This window comes from Vanellus vanellus, assembly GCF_965231255.1.
Source record: "Vanellus vanellus genome assembly, chromosome: 1".
NCBI classification, from domain to species: domain Eukaryota; kingdom Metazoa; phylum Chordata; class Aves; order Charadriiformes; family Charadriidae; genus Vanellus; species Vanellus vanellus.
In genome coordinates, this window is record NC_138905.1 from 176,772,271 (window position 1) to 176,790,385 (window position 18,115).

The 18,115-nt window shown below is 41.1% G+C and overlaps 1 long non-coding RNA gene across 1 annotated transcript; it reads right to left on the reverse strand.

The window, feature by feature from the left end:
- Positions 1 to 15,240: 15,240 nt before the first annotated feature.
- LOC309675625 lies at positions 15,241 to 18,115 on the reverse strand. The gene is made up of 3 exons (XR_014269513.1): positions 18,009 to 18,115; positions 16,669 to 16,811; positions 15,241 to 15,314 (listed from the first exon to the last, which is right to left on the reverse strand). It is a non-coding gene; the product is annotated as an uncharacterized lncRNA (long non-coding RNA).

Below are 18,115 nucleotides of genomic sequence, written 5' to 3' on the forward strand. Positions count from 1 at the left end.
TACAAGTGCAACTCACCCTACTGTAATAAACAAATGTAAGTCAGAGGGGCTACTTAACATAAATGAGAGCAGAATTTTAACATATAAGCTTTAAATGATCACATTTCTTTTAAAATGCTGTTATCTTTGTTATGTTATGAAAATTCAGGGCTAATATTTAATAGACAGAGGGTGCAAGCCACAAGAGTGGAGCCATTATTATACTGTGTTTATGCATTTCCCCGTAAACTGATTTTACTTTATTTTTACACCACTGCCACTATGGAAAGCAGGACTTGGAAAAAACCAAAGCAAACCAAACCAAACCAAAACCCCTCAGCTCCTCACAGCTGTGCAGATGTCCCTAACCAATGCTGCTTTTATGCTAATGACTGTAAATACTCATACCAGGGAAATCTCCAATAATTGGGTAGCTGCCACACACCCACTTCTGGGGATGCCTCTCTCCTCCTTCTGCTTTGTCTAGTTGAAGGCTCCTTCACATTGTTGCTCTTTGTCATTAACAGACCAGTGGCATATTGCACTCGCAGCTGGTATTGTGCTTTCCTGTCTATATGCCTTCATGTAAAAAAACCCACTGAATCGATGCCTTGCCAACATGTCTAAAGGTTGCAAAAATAACTTAAAAAATGCTGACATGTGTTTGTTTTCTCAAAACAAACCTTGTGTCTGTAATGTCAGAAGCTCTAATTGCCTAGGGAATTTCTTCCTCTGACTGTGTGAAAGTTGACAATAAAAAGAAATTTTCATACAGAGAAGTCTTCTTTTTATTTTCACTGAATTGTTTCACTATGAATCAACGTTATAACTAGAATTGTGAAGCAGCAAAGGGAGCCGGGGCTTTCATTCAAACCTTGTTTTGCCCCGAGTCCTCAGGGAGACTGTACCTCTCTGTTTCCTGGGATGTTCCCGCGGCTGCAGAGGCAGTGACAGCTCTGCTTTTGGCCAGGAGGAATCTGCTGGGGTAAGAGGTGCCCAGGAGGCTTTGGGGAAGATGCCTCCTTCCTTTTCCATGAGTCCAAAGCAGATGCTGTAGCTTGATGACAAGCAGGTATCACTGCAATAGGGAGAGAGGGGAAAAAAAAAGGGTAAATTAAAAAAGCCTTAATCTAATCCTGCATCAACTAACCCTGCATTGGAAGGAAATATTTTCAACTTGTCTTAATCTAAAAGAAAAAGAAACAGTGGGTCTCAGAATGATTTATCTTTCTGGGTAGCATCAGAGGAAAGATTGAGACTGACACTGTATTGGCATTACATCTGCCAATATGTATATACTGAAATATATACTGCAGCTTGAAAACCAGGCACCTGGGACCTCTCCCAGCAGCGTGACTGCACAGAGGGGACTGTGCTGCAGTACCACCCTGACCATAGGCCAGCTTTGGGGGGCCACTGGGAGCATCAGGGCTTGGCAGCCGCAACACAGGAGGCAATGCTGCCACCCTGCCATCACCCCAGCCAGTGAACCAAAGCCAGCATGGAAAATGTCCTACAGGCTTTGGGGAGCTGCTCCCCCAGCATGTATACAGTGTCCCTCCCTTCCGCAGGGCATTGTGTTTGTACCAGCGCTGGCTGGGCAGCTCGGGGTGCCACAGGGAGCTGCCGGGTAGAGCGGGGACTTGGTCTCAGCTGCTGGGTCTCAGGCCAAAAAGTTACTGATATTTTATGTAAAGCTCACATGACTTCTTGTGGTTTCATCTGAACTCTTGGCGTGCGAGGTCTGAGGTGGAAGCTCTTGTTATTGCTGGTACTTGTCCCATAGGGTCTGACATAAATCAAGAACTGAAAATGAGGTGGGATACCCAAGGCTTCTAACTCGCTTTGCAAAAACAGGGCGTAATGTGCTGAAGAAGGGAGTGTCAGGCTTTGACTTTCTTAAATTTCCTGGCTATTGTTGATTTATATCAGATCCTTAAAGCTATTTAAACACAGTGTTTTGTTGGTATTTCCTTAGTGTAAATGAGTGAAAGGGATGACATATTTCATGGAAGCTTATGGATGTATTCTTCTCAGAAAGACCCAAAGGGTTCTTTTGGCATCAGCACATCCATTAGGCAATTGTTTAATATGTACCAGGTAGACTTCGTGGCTCCTAGAGGTTTGTAATGCTGTCTTCCTTTAAACAGATACATATAGTGTTTTGTGTATGGCATATATACAAAATTAGATGTATTTATACTATATACCAAACCACACTCCATAAAACTCTCTGGTCTCTCTTATAAAACACTTACTTAGGATATATGTCAGGTGTGGGAAAATTCTGTACCAAATTAGATTTTACAAGTTTTCATGCGCGCCCATTTAGATGATATATCAATCTCACTATCAGGATCTTTTAAGAAAAAAGATCTTTCAAAGCTACCAAAAGGAAGCATATACCATATGATTACTGCCAGCACTTACTTTTAATTAAAACTGCTCTGAAATAAAACAACAATAAAAAGTATATGAAAACAGATACCTTCAGAGGCATTATGCTAATTCTTGTATTTCTTTGTTCTTACTAGAGGCCAGTGACAATTCTGGGAGTAATTCACAAGGACATCCCTTTTTATCAGTTCACACTTGGTCTAAACTAACGGTCTTTTTCCTTTTCTTCCCCGAAGTGGTGATAAAAACACAGAGATGTGCAGGTGAGAGATGGGTTCAAAGCTCTGCCTCCGTGGCTGGAGACAGCAGAAGCTGGGCAGCAACCGCGGGGCCACAGGGAGTCATGTCGCCCTGCCACCACCGGTGACAGTGATGCTCCCCATGCCACACCGATTTGGCCAGGGCTCAGCCAGGAGCTCAGCCCAACAGAAGGGACTCAAAAGCGGGGAGGGCAAACCACAGCAAGCAGCTTGGACAGATAGAAGATAGACCACAGCAAGGCTTCTTTTGACCTCTGTCTTGCTCACCTGCAAAACTGTCTTTTCCAGAAAATCCCCCAGGAAAGAGCCATGTTGGCATCATCCTTTGAAGTCCTCACCAGCAAATTCTCCCTCTGAAGAGCGCCAGCTTTTAGCTCATCTTCTTGCATGCGTAGCTTTAAAACGTCCCCATCAAATTCCAAGCAGCATTTACAAGGATGACAACACGTTGATGTTGTGCAGAGCGTCCTCCTCAGCTGCCTCCAAAGCCTGCAAAGAAGACTATAAATTCTGGGAGCATTTCTGATTTAAAGAGTACAGCAACCAGATTTCTAAACCCAGACTGTGCCTTTACCATTCGCTGGTACCACCATCAAATCACTAAGCCCGCATTACGCTGCGTTTCTTAAACCTGAGCCATGTGCAATGGCAAGTAAAAAAAAAAAAAATCCAGAAACAGTAACATTGAAAATGTGTGAAAAGGCTCTATATTTCAGACATCTTTGTTCTTATGCTTTTATTTTTTCTTCATCATAATACTAACAATAAGATTTTTCTCACCAATTAATTCTGGTTTTGTTCAGGACCTGCAACTAAATCACTGGAAAAATTACAATAGTAATTTCTCACAATCTAAAAGAAATAAAAAACAAGCCATTACAGAAAACATCCAGCAGCTACAAAGAAGATGCTGTTTTGACTTGAAGGTGCAACAAAAATATGTTTTTCCCACTGAAAGATAAATGCAAAGGCTAACCAATACCATCTGGGCAAAAAAAATATTAAAAATTACTTGATTATAGGGAAATATTGCTCTCTGATTTTAAAACACATGCACAAACACACAAGAGTGGGGAGGTAGGGTGTACCCTTTTTGTAAATGAGGATGATTTACCTTTTCCTATATTAAACAGTATGAATCTCCAATCATATGTCATAGCCTAAATCTCAAATAAAAGTTGCATGGGTTAAATTGATAAGTTATTACAAGTTAAATAACCAGAGGAGAATATTAGTCAAAAGCTTGCTCCCACCAAAGATTTGATATATAGTTTCTGAGAAAAAAAGAGACTGCTGGGTTCTGAAACGGGCCCTGGAGACATTCGGATATTATTTAATAGGAAGAGAGTTTATCCTGGAACAGACCACAGTGCGTGAGAGTGACTGAGCAGGATGAAAGACTCCAACAGTAGAAGCACAAGGTGGTATCTATCACTCCAACCTTTTCATTTCCCAGCCAGACATATGGCTGAATCTTGTAATTTAAATGCAGATTATCTGTCCCAGCAGGAGTGCCTGAACATCCTGGAACCAGTGTCACGTTTCAGTAGGGATGGCAGTGACTGTTCCGTGTTGCATCATTTCAAAATATTTTGTTCGCTGCCAAATTTAAATATTTTTCATGCTTTTAAAGGATGAGTCTTCCTTCTACAGACACTTTTTACTCTTTTAAGGTGAAAAGCATTCATTTCTGTTTTTTCCATGCTACCTGAAAGCTAGTTTGCCTCCTATTTACACAGGAGGAATGAATCTCCCCATTTACAGTACCAGGATGGCTGAACTTCAGAGTGTTTGGCACCTTGGCCTGGGACAGAGCTGCCATGCACAATGCACAGTGGCAAGCTGTACGCCAAGGGTCTTTTGATGCAGACACAGCATTTAGTTGTGTAAATATAGGGGTTTCATTGAAAATCAAAGTCAGTAGGTGTATGGGGATATGTATATAGGTATACAAGTATTAGCGCATACAATTTTCTGCCAGATTTTTTTAAGGAGCCAACATTAGTAGCAACACATACACCTTTCAAAATTATATTGGGACTTGGACAAAATCCATGTGCCTAAATCCCACGGAGCCAGACTGCCTACTCTTTCACACTGTCTAACCCACTAGACATTTACTCTCCAGAAACATCCTGGTCTGCTGTCAAATCCCTCAAAGAAAAGTTTTGAGCCGGCTTAGATGCAGTCCAGTGTCAGGGAATGCCCCATGTCTTTCACCTAAGAGCTGTCGTGCTCCAGACTGACCAGGCAAGATGCCCAACCTCTTCTGAAATTCCCAGGGGGGCCTTGAACTATTGGACTCTTGAGTTCAGCTTTCAGGGTCTTCAGTGTCAGCTCAAATGTGGAAATGTGACAGTTTTTGAACTGTCAGGGTTTTAGGCTGCAGCTCCTAAATACCACAAGAATGCTTAAATCACAGTGCTGGGGAAATTTGTAGAGGGAGGAAGCTCTGCTGCTGCTGCTTAAGTTAAGCCACTGTGTGGGTGGCACAGGAAAGGTCGCATGGGCAGAAGGATAGCAGGGAAGAGAAATCCTGTCTACCTCAGCAGCTGCAACAGAGGGGTGGAAGAGGGGAATGAGATAGACATGGTGCAATGATTGCTCTCAGGGGAGGTATAAATGATACGGGTGGCACAAAATGCTTTGAAGCTCATATAGTATCGGTTGTTCAGCCTTGGAGAAGAAAAGGCTCTGGAGAGACCTTATAGCAGCCTTCCAGTACCTAAAGGGGGCCTACAGGAAAGATGGGAAGGACTCTTTGTCAGGGAGTGTAGTGATAGGAGGAGGGGTAACAGTTTTAAACTGAAAGAGGGTAGTTTTAGATCAGATATTAGGAAGAAATTCTTTACTGTGAGGGTGGTGAGACACTGGAACGGGTTGCCCAGGGAAACTGTGGTTGCCCCGTCCGCTGAAACTGTTCAAGGCCAGGCTAGATGGGGCTTTGAGCAACCTGGTCTAGTGGGAGGTGTCCCTGCCCATGGCAGGGGGGTTGGAACTAGATGATCTTTAGGGTCCCTTCCGACCCAAACCATTCTATGATTCTATGATTCCATAGAAAGACACAGGCACCCCCAAAGGTACAGTAATGTTATGGCCCAACAGGTACTTGTTTTCAAGTTACACCCCCATGCCAGTAACTGGGGCACAGGTCCAAACACTCGCATATGATTAGCCACATAGCTAAATTGTTAGTGTGGTCTTCTGGTGCTGTATCAGTAGTTTTCACCAGGGGTAAGGCCACATCAGGTCTAGGACTGATGTGAAAAATTCAGTTGTGGCCATGGCAAGGACTAGAAAATCCCAGCTGCTAGGACCCATCTCCCATGTGAAGAAATGCCCTAAAAAGGCTACTTTTTAGACTGGAGGTGGGCAGCAAGTTACAACGCGGAACCCAAGAGAAATGACTGGATAATGTAGCAGAGTGAGAGATCAGAAATCAACCTGAGCACTGTAGAGGAAGCCACACTACATAGCTGATCCTAATAATCTTCATATTATGAAATGGTGGACACAAGATAGATAGAAACACCCTCTGAGCATACCTTGATGGAATGCCGTGTCCAAACAATGCAACTTTTGTTTTAGGTCATGAGCAATTAAATAATTTATTTAGATAGAACTGAATCAAACGCTATATATCCCACCATAAGAAACATTCAAGCCACAGTACATTCATGTGCAAGGTAAAAGATACATCCCTCAGGTAGGTTGTTACTACATTTATTGTCTGGACTAGTATGTGTGGTGCTGGGGAGGGCAACTGCGTGTGTAAAAAATATACATCCCTAAGAAGTGCACAGAAAAGAAATGACACCCTGGAAGCCCATCAAAACTTATTTCAAAAAGTTGTTGTGAAATCTGTGTAAAGGTTCTTTGATTCTTCTTCCATTGCATGCCAGAAGAGCTAAAGCCTTCCTAAAACCTTGCATGCAGGCGGATTATTGAGCAAAACTGGAGACAGAAGTGAGAAAGGACAAGGCAGGCTTTTTTTTTTTTTTTTTTTTGGCATTACTGTTCTCCCCACTGAATCTCCAAATGTCTCTTTAGCAAAAGGTATTTGATAGGTTAGGAATCAAGGAGTGTTTCCACATTTTTTGATACTCATCATTTGGTAGGAGAGAGAGCAGATCAACGTTTGACAGCCTTCTTTCACAAGCATAATCTTAAAATCTCTGTTTTAGAGAGAGATTTTGACATGCTCATTCTCCAAACCCCTGGCTTTTAGGTTTTTCTTTGCATGTTTCAGTTTAAAATTCCAACCAAGAAAATCATTACTTTCTATGCCTTGTAGCCTTTGATCCTTTGAAAATCTGATATAATGTTTTTTGCCTTATGCCTCTCACCTAGATAAACAGTCTTTAAAAATAAACAAACAAACAAGTAATGCCATCAAACAACTAATGCCATCAAACACACTAACAAATGTCCTGTCTGTGAAGACAATTAGTAAGAAAATAGCCTTAGTGGTGTTTAGCCTGCAGACACCCGGTGGAACTCCACAACCATAGATTCTAATTAAGGGATTGACTTTTCAAGAAAGATTAAAATAACGAAATGCATTTAGCTTTGCTAAATGATGACAGGGAGGGAATAGAGGAACCCTTAGCAACAATAAGAAGATTGTAAACACCAGCAATGGACAAGAGCTGTTTAAAGGAAGAGAAACAAGGCTTCCTTAGGCACCAAGAATAATAAGGAATAATGGATGTGCAAATAGAATAAGTAAGTTCAATGTTGATTACTGGTATTCTTATTATATTACAACTTTTGAATTAACACAGGGATATTACTTGTCAAGGACAGATTTTTTCATAAATAAGGCTCTGACTGCCTTATTACCACTGCCGAATGTAACATCCACTTTCATGTAACCAGGGAGAGGCTGTACCACTGTATATCCCCTCATCATGGAAATGTTTGCATCAGGTCTGCTTTCTAGGCAGCCTTTGTAGAAATGTTCACCAGAAATAACATTTACAGAACTGCAATCCCACTTCACCCTTCAAAGGACCCACCACCTTGTTACTGCAGAGAGGGGGGAGGAGTGATCAGGAAGGCATGGAGGCGGTACAGCACAGCATGCCCCTGGTTTTGACACTGCATCCAGGGGCAGGAGGTGTTCTGTTTCTAGCATGAACTTGGGTAGATCCTTGGCTCCACCGTCACGATCACTTGGTCAGGGGTCTAATCAGCTTGGTGGAAAAGACTGAAGTCTTTATAGTCTGCTACTGCTATTCAACCCTGCAGTAGGCATTTCTACTTGCTTCAGAGAAAGACACATTTGGGGGTTAGAATAGCTCCAAAGCCTCTAAGAAAACATTGCTTTTAACTCATATTTAAAAAGCCAAACTCAACATTGTTAAGCATTTCTAGGTTATCAAGATTCAGGCTCAGGCAGAAGTCTAGTTGAGTAAATGCTAATGCTAAAAACTCATCAGAAACACTGTGGTGTAACCCATCATGTTTTCTGTGTCTTGATAGTGGAAGTATATGGTATTATTGCCAAGAGAAGTAGGGTCCTTGAATTAACCTGGGCTGTGTCCATTAAAGCTCTTGTAGAAAAGCATAACCACTTCCACTGAAGTCTCAGGATCCAGAGATGGATATGGAGCCAATACACAGTTCTGGGTGTCCAGAGTCAGAGGTGAATCCAGCAAAGCTCTGAGATTGCTTTCTTCCTTGGTCACCTGGGCACAGTTTCTGACGGTCCCTCAGAGTGTTTCTTTTCAAACAGAGAAATAATCGTCTTTGGCCCTCCCTACTAACATTAAATGTCCTGCTCTTCCTCTGGCACGTGGGCTTGCCAAGCAAGCACCTTCCTTCCGTTCCACAATGTGGACAGAGCTGGGGACATGTACTGTTTTATGTTATTCTAATATGATGTTTTTATTAACATTTCCCAGCAGTTATTCAAATATAAAGATCACCAAGGATTACTTTTTTTGTTCCAGTGTAGAGGATGCATGCAAGTGTAGCATTACAGCAGCTACTATGCAATTGTGATGGCATGTGATGGCAATGTTTCCAAATAGTCTATCCCACAACAAAAGGTCAGCAAGTAACCACTCAGACAGACACAATGACAGACTTCCTTTCTACCTGACATGCAATCTTCCAAGAAAATGAAGGCAGAAATTACTGAGTACATTTGTAAAACATAGAATGAGAGGTGTGTGTACAAAACCAATTAAGGAAAGAATTGCTTTTTGCTGCTTTTTTCCTGGTGCGCTCTTTTGGAAATTTACCTCCATATACTAATTAACCTCTGGGTGACTTTATGTAAATTAGATGGCATTCTTTGCAGTATTGCTGTGGTAGTGTAAGTGATTTAAAGTGATATAAAGTGCTTTAGAGGTAGCCAACAAAGTTTCTTTTTAATGTATTACTCTATAAAGACGTTGGAATGATCAGGCTCTCTGGGAATGAGAGAGAGATGAGGAGAAGGAGGAGAAAAGGTGAAAAGTGATGTGAAAGATACCGGGAAGACATACAGAGTTCATGGGCCACATCCCCAGCTTAATAAACATGCCCAGGACGACTAACTCAATGTAGATGTTCAAATTGACATCATCTCAGGACCTGGGCTCATACATTGAAAATAGATATTAAGGATGTTAACGGGAGTCCTAAAGCCCTTGGCGATCCTGGAGAAGGAATTTCAGTAGGTCAAAAAGTATCACTTAGGAAGCCAGGTGATTGGCTTCCCTTACAATGGCTTGCTGTGCAATTAGTTTTCCTCTGTGTCTGAGACATCAGGGACAGTCTTGTGAGGAAATTAAACTAAGGAAACAGTAGCCAGATTTCTAAAGATCTATTGTTACGCCTAAAATACTTCAGAGCAGAATTATCCCAGGTGACCTGGTGTTACCCGCAAACACCCAAAGCGCTTGGGACAGCAAAGACATGAGGAACAACCAAATCAGTGTCAAAAGAGCCAGAGTCCATGCTGAAGCCATCTGTGCTCCTCATGCCCACTGAAGTGTTTGGCACAACATTACGTCTCGTAATGCCAGTAAAATTTAGAAACCTATTTTAGGATGAGATGAGTCAGACCCTAAAGGTGAGTATTCTCCATTAGAAAGGGTGCAAGGGTGGTTGGTCCTGAGGTAAATGCCTACAGTCCACATTTAGTCTGAAATATCCCAGTTCCTCAGGCAAGCACAGCTAATATAAGGAGTGGTGCTGGCAGATGAGAGAGGTGGGAGATACATCACCTAGGTGCCTGCTGTGTTATTGTTGTTGTTGTTGCTATTAATAATAATAACATATATATTAAAGCATTATACATTAAAATATGCTTGTTATATATTGTAGTACATGTCATACATACATTATCATCAAGCTACCGATGCATCTTTTTTTTTTTTAAAAAAGTGAGCTGATTCATCCCCTGGAAAAGATGGTTAAGGTACTTAGCTTGAGGAGGGACTACCAGGCTGTGACTCCCAACTCCATAAAGCTACTACCTTGCAGCCCACGCTTCGTCTCCTTAGGTGCTGAGACGGAGGCAATTTGACTATATAACTGATTTCAGTCATTCATGGTTAGTTTAAGAGGCTTCCTGCTCAGTACTCTGGCTGTGGCAAATCCCAGGCACCTGATTCTACCCATGACATACACCGAATGGGTTATTGCACACTGCCCGGTATGAATTCAGTACTGGGAGCCTAGAAGTGATGTGTGGTGAAACTTGGTATTGTCATGTTGTCTGTGGATGTAAAGCCAGGTGTCTAGAAGTAGCAGCTAGCCTGTAGGCTTGCAAATTTTGCCAGATTTAGCCTGTCATCTGTGAAATGCTCAAACACTTGGAACACTGCCAAACAGCTACCTGGTTCACTGTCTGCATGGAACAGTAGATAGTCAGGCTGAGAGATTTACTTCAAGGCAGTCTGGGGGAAAAAAAAAAAAGGAAAATTTCTGAGAAATATTAAGGGGAAATTATATAATCAATTATATCGTAATGGTATTAGGCAACTTTACATGCTGCTATTAGATGGGGGATTAAGTTTCAGTATGATGGAAAGGCAGGCATGGTGATAGCCATGATGATGAGGGATTTCCTCCTCAAGGGCATCCTGACCATCACACTCTCCCCAGTTACTCTACTGGGAGAGCAACCTGCTTAACATCTCCCCTCCACCCTCCCTTTTTCCAATAAACCTGTTCCTGGGTGGAGTGGGGGTATGTAAAATTCTGAAAGCTGTCAAGGAAAGTTCTAAGATGCTGTTTCCCTTTGCTACCTCCTTTTTGCTGAAAAGAGACATTCAGTCAGCAGTGCCGAGGCTGCTGGCAGGGCACTCTCCATGACAGCCCCTCACTCTGCAGTGCACTTTCAAACCTCCACCCACCGCAGCTGGCATTTATTTGTGTCTCGATTGCAGAGGCTGGTTCCCCTCCTGGCCCCAGTGTGTGAAAAAGAGGAGTGGAGGTCCCTAATGCTGGGGCTGTGAGATGGTGGTGTCTTGCCATCAGCGCCAGGTTTTCCAGCTTCAGCATAACTTTGCATTGCTACAAGAGAGAGACCAAAGACACGGTGGCATAGGAGGAGCGTTCCTAATAACCCTTTAAAATTTAAAAGAAAGCTTGTTCAGAGAAAAAACGTGGCAGACTGAGGAAAAGGATGGAGCTGCGTTTTCTCTTTACCCCATGACTGGCCTCATGCTCCGGTGTGTTTCCATGGAGGCTGCTGCTGTCACTCCATGGCTCACACTGGAGTGTCACATTGGATGGGAGCCAGCTCAACAAGAAAAATAAAGTGACTTTTTAAGAGGTAATGTGGTAAATGTTCTTCTCAGTCTGGCTACCAATATGTGCTGTCTAGCCTGAGGCGCGCAGCACATATGGGTGAAGCTACTGAAGTTTGGTGCTTTTAACTTCTCGTGTCACTTTTTACAAAACCAAAGGAGACACATTAGACTACTTGAGGAAAAAAAAAAAAAAAAGATAGGTAAGGAAAGGCTAGGCTGAATGATCTGATCTCAAGAGACTGCCACCACTGATTTCTCAATTCTTATCCGGGTGCTTACCGGCTTTTCCACATACTGGGGGATTTTCCCTGCTGCTTAGAGCGGGCAGCTGTTCACAGCAGCAGCCAGCCAGAGTAGCAAAGCGCCCTGGCCATGCTGATGGTGCCCAGGCAGGTGATGGTGTCCAGGGCAGCAGCAGATGTTGGCATTTGAGTCACCTGCTTGGGGCAGCTGTAACTGTAGCCCTGCCCTCCTGCTCTCCCAGCAGCTGCTGGAGTAGGCAGCCTGGCTCCAGCTCTTCTTTCCTTTGTGGAAATTCAATTTTACCTCCACTGCTGAGGCTCGGATGAGCTCTAGTGCTAGCTGTTCCACAAAGAATTTGCTCAGCCCATTTGCAGGGGCTGCGCTAGAAAGGGCAACTTTTAAAGCAAAATGCAGATGATGTCTGCTCTTTGGAAATCTGCTCCTTTCTCACTTACGGTCTTTCAAGAAACTTCAGCAGTCATTTTGCAGTGTGCCCCTGGGCTTCTGGGGGAGCATCACAACCTCCTCCTCTTTTTCCCATCTGTCAGCTCAGTAGCGACAATAGGGCAGACTGGAGTTTCTTTCAGCTCATTCGATTTCTATGGTTAGCATTTGCCAAGTGCTCAACCATTTGTAAAAATCATGTCATCAGTTGTCATTAGAAAGAGAATTGATAACTGGTGTTTACTGAGCTTTGCAGTCACTCAAATGAATTTGTTCTCTTAGATTAAAAAAACCAAAAAACACACAAACAAGCCCAGACACGAAGTAAGCAATTGCTACAATACGATGCTTAGGTTTTTCAGCTGTTAGATTGATACCCAGCGGCACAACTACGCTTAATAATCTGTGAAATTCCCCATTTAAAAAACCCTATAACTAATTAAAGAAAAAAATAATTTACTCATCTGAAATGTGATATGTACAACTGAGTCCAGATGAAGCCGCTTAATGCTTGTAAGCTGTCAACTTTTGATCCAGAAAGCATACAATCCAGAAATCACCATGACCATGGATATGGCCGTGATGCCCAGGTGCAAACCCGGGCATTTCAAGCCAACCTAACAAAAATAACAGAAGTGTTGAAAAGAACCATTTTCAGTATGTCCCATTTCCAATCTGATTCTCAATCTTTTCAGTTCTTGAGAACGGGTAAATATCTCCCAAATCCAAGAGATTCTGGTACTGGAAAAGACAAGTTGTTCAGCCTTGAAATCAAAACAAAAGTTCTCAACGTGAATGCCTTAGTAACCCATGAAAGCACCTGTAGGACAGGGTGGAAGATGGGAAAGGAGGAATGCTGTCTGAGTAAGGAAAAAGCATCTAAGTGCTTATTTGTTTGGAGATTTATTCTGTTGTAATTTATTTAACACCTCCGTGGAGAACAAATAACTTTGCTGAATTAAAAACAAGTGGGAAAAAATACAATTTCTTGAAAATATTTGTTATACCTAAAACCTGTCAAGAAAAGCATGGAAGATTGCTATGATAATATCTGGAAAGAAGACATCCCAGATGTTTTTGCCTGCCTACTAAGTATGAAATCAAATCCCTGCCTAGCTGAACGCGTTCCTCTGCTAACCTGCCTGTAGAACGCTTCTCAGTCCCGTGCACAAACCCCAGCCATTTCTGAATGGCTTTGAACCTGCTCCTCCACATCTTTCATGTGCAGAACTTCTTTCGTAGCCTATGAAACCCATGCACAGGGAACAAATTAGGTATCACCAGTTTTACAGAGACACAACAGAGGGCAAAATAACCAGGAGCCACAGAGAACACAACGCAGTAGGAGTTACAGGGAAAATTTGGAAAGGTTTTCCCAACACCATGTCTCTATCTTACCAAAAGAAATGTAGCAGCTTTAATGTTCATATGAGAATACCGTACACCTCTCTTTATAAAGCACTGTTTAAGAGATCCCTTTGGTTTTTTGTCTCCTAAACAACCAAACAACACAGTATTCAATATGAGGAGCTGAAATAATGGAATTGAACATGGAGCTTAAAATGATGTAAGAAATTTTCTCAGGGTAATGTTTAGGTCCATAGATTCAGCTACAAACTATAGAGTTTTGAAATGAAAATCCCGAGCAACCCGTTCCATTCCTGGGAGTCAAACTGACATAGTGTTCAGAGACAGGAAGTACTTTTCTCCATTTTTATTCTTACAAAAACATTAACCAAACAATGGAGATATATGCAAAAACCAAAACTTCCTTCTTTCCCAGAACATGTTCCTTGGTGATTTCCTACTCCCTATTAACTTTTGCCAGTTTCAGATTATACTAAATAAGGAACTGTCCCTCCTGTTCTTCTGCCTCTTAAATAAGATTGTAACCCTTCAAGGGCTCTTGCTAAAAGAAGACAAGTTTAAAATAAATTTAAAAAAATAATGCATGATCTCAATCCAAGGTTAGAGAAAGGGCACAGAGCTTTCGGGTCAAGGGAGTGAAGCATGAATACAGAGTGGCCTCACTTTCCTAGAATACGTGTCTTGGCAACATTGCTGGTCTAAATCTGGCAAATTGAGTATTTTGATCTCTGTCCCTGGAGAAAAACATGCACCTTTAAAATCAGATTATAATTTTCCTCTTTTGTGCAATGTAACTGAACTATTCTCCACTATATATTGTATCAGCAAGGTTGCACTGTATACACTAACACTGCCATTTATGCACCGAGCTAGGTTGTTTTTGTTACTTTTTTTAAGGGGAGTGGGCTGAAGGGAAGAAGATTTCCTGATAGTCTAAGAACGAATAATTGGTTTATACAAAGTACAGAAAAAATACAAATGTGGTGTACAAAAGCTCTGATGTTCACACCCAAGGAATATTACTGCTAATGTTTGAGTGAGTCACACGAAATATGATAGTGCTACTTGTCAGTTGTACTTCCACATTTTAGATTGACCATTTTGGTTAACGACCACCTAGAAGTTGACTATAAACCTTAGCATTTCACGGCAGAGTGCTATGCACATTGAAACACTTTCTAAGCAAGTTCAAAGAAACAGAAGCTGACATCTTTGTCCAAAAAGGTCTGCAACCTCATGCTTGATGGAGGCTGTCGGGTAAAGGGGCAAGGCCCACATGTTCATGTTGAGCATAACACCAATTTGAGCGGAGGAGTGGAGGAAGCACTTGGCAGATGATCACAGGCTGGATTGCAAGACAGCAACCATACCCGAAAGGCTGTATCTGCTGATGTGGTCAATTCCTTGGCAAAGAAAACCTGTATCCAAACGGGAAGGCTTGTGAAAGGAGTTAGTAACACAATCCCTCAACTGCAGGTATTTGAATTGATTATCTGTCAACCCAAAGGTTTCCCTAAGTTCAGCAATGAACACAATCTGTCTTCTAAAATATATCATGTAATTTGTTAAAGCTTTTGTCTAACCATGCATCCCAAATAAAACTGCATTTAGTTTTTGGTTTGGGTAGTATGGTTGATTTTTTTTTTTTGTTTATTTGAGTTAGAAAACTGAATACAAGCTGAAATGGAATAAACAATAAATAACTTGAGTGATTTTTTTTTTATAACTGGTGTTAATTTAAATGACAAAATCTCTCAATATTCAGCACATTAGTGATTTATTTCAGATGTATCTTTATGTGTTTCAGGCTCGCATTGTTAAAATATGCTATTGATTTTCTGTTTTCTTTTGTTCTGAGGTTCCAGTGTGCTCTCTGCTGGTGATGCCATTCCCCATTTTGAAAAATGATTGATTCATTACGATTAAATTAAAAAAAAAAAAACAACAAACAAACACAAAAAAGAGACTTAAAACATGCTTAAGTTAAAGATAGAAGTTGTTAAATTGCTTTCAAGAGTACTATTTATTTGCACATTTGCTGGATTAGGATCTAAGATAAAATGCAAACAGGACAATGGATATTAGGGAAGAATGGTGAAGAAAATTCTGTATCAGTGGTGGACAAATATAGGAGTGAGAGGCTGAGGAACATTATGGAGAGATTTTATAGGACCTTCTTTTTGGTAAGTTTTAGGACACTCCATTAGGGGAAGAACAGCTACAGGAAGACCAGAAAGAGCCATCTGGGACTCGATAAAAGTGAATTAGTAGTACTGCTTTGTAGGCAATATGGCAGAAGTGGAGGAGGATTATGGAAAAAAAGTCTAAAATATGCACGTAAACATACTTGTTGGGCTTATGAACAAGTAAATAACAAAAAATGTTCCATGGGCCCATTTGTTCCCCTAGCTTCCAAAAGTATGTTTTTCTATTTTTAGAATGGTATATGGCAATACACTGTTTAAGGCTCCTGTTTCAAAATTTAAGACTCTAATTTCTGAAAAAAATGGCACGCTGAAAAGACCCACTGATTAATAGGAAATGTTATTAAAGTTCCTTCTTTCAAGAAAAAATGAAGAAAAAGAGAACTTTCTAAATCTTTAGAAATACTAAACATTTTCAAAGTATTTCTGTGTTAAAATGTAAGCCAGAACATTTTCAAATAGACAACGTATGCTCAGCTTTGTTAAACCAGATGAGAATGGAAACAGAGGGGTCAGGTATATGGAGTGAGCCAAGATGGTGATTTAGTAGGACAGGTTTTCCATAAAAGCATGTGATTGAGAACTACATTTCTCTATAAATCTGCAATATATATCAAATACTAATGTGTAATATCCCTACTTCTGTATCAATCTATTGATATATAATCATGTACTACATTTCTCCTGCAAATGTAGCTACATATTTTTTGCTTTAGATACTGCCCTGCAAATTCATGCATATGGGTAATAGTTCTTAGTAGCAGGCAATAGACCATGTAAACAGCCAACATAGCACATAATGAAGCTCACAGAGAACAAATTTTATCACCAAATGTCAGTCAGCCAACCCCTTTTCTAGATGATTTCCTTAGATATATTAGATAAATGAATAAAATATTTCTAAGTATGACAAAATAAATATTGATGTTTTTAAATATTTTATCTGAAATTCAATGGAAATGAGCTTCGTCTGCTTCTCAGGGCAGAGCAACGTGTGCAACATGATGTTTCTCTGTTACGCACCTTATCACACTGTCTACACGCAATCTTCTTCCTGCTATCGCTATTCATTTTTCATGTGCCAAGTATTCATTAATCCTTTCACCTCAGTAGGTGGAAACCAGTTTTTCTCTGCAGCACGCTCAGGACTGGGAAATCGTTGCTCCCTGTTCCAAGTGGTTAAGAAGAATGAATGTTAATACTCATGTTTTTTATTGATAAATCTCAATATAAGCTATGCATGAATCCAGGGAATGTTTCCAGCAGTGTTCTGTAGTAGCCTGCTTCCTATGGGATTGCATATTTTATCTTTTAAAACATCGTGTTACAATGTTAACTTTTGACTTGGGTAAAAATCTTCTGAAATCTAATGAATCACATATGTAACTTCTGGCGAGTTGTTGGAACTGACTCTGTATCTAAAGTAATAATATAAGGAAATACCTTGCTCAGGTCGTTAGACTGTATTTTAACTCTATGCTCACTTTTCTCCAAAGGAAATGATTACACTAGAGGCAAAATTACAATAGCAAATCACACCTAATCCCCTTTATATCTTGCAGATACATGTATTTATATAGACTGCAAGGTAGACTTCCCTTTATATCCATTTTAACATTTCTAATTTGCTATTCTTTTTTTTTTTTTTTGGTTGGTTGGTTTTTGTTTTGTTTTTTTTTACCGTGTGGAAATAGAGGTAAAATGGAGGGACAAATAGCAAAGGGGTTACATTACCTGCTCTGGCAGGGGGGTTGGACTAGATGATCTCCAGAGGTCCCTTCCAACCCTATGATTCTATTATTACCTAAACCACTTATGTCAAAAGCCAGTGGAGGACCAGTTGCAGGGACAACACATGGAAGTGATGCATAGATGTATTTCAGGCAGTTGGCATGAAATCTCTAGGGAACAAACAGTGGTTCTGGTTCTCCTGGCTTCCTCAGTAAATATTGTGTAGAGCAGCAAACATTGGTTTGTATTTACTGAAAGTAATAGCGTTTTAGCAGTAATTATTTACCTGAGCTCAGCCTGGCTTTCTGTGTAAATAGGCACACTATAGAGGCTTTTACAAACACACTCACATGATGGGGAAACCTACTAAGCAAGGGATCTCTCTTTTCGCATTTTATTTACCAAATTATTGTTATGAGTGGGATCCTCTGGTGCTGTTGAGCTGAGCTTGAATTTGAGGAGGATGAGGGGTGGGGACTCCTAAAGAACCTGCCCTGATCAGGGCTTTTGCCAGGGTTCAGCACGGCACCCTGACTATTCACAAGGCTATTAAGCTTCCTTAAATTGAATTCCCCCCTCCCCCGAACATTGCCCAGAAACCATCTTAGCAGCCAGGGCTGGTCAAAGCTCACCTGCGCTCTGGCCACACCGTGTTTACTTCATGCAACAGGAGCCATAGGGGAGGAGGCAGAAAACAGCCACATCAGCTTTTCATTAACAAAAGGCTCTCCAAACCAGG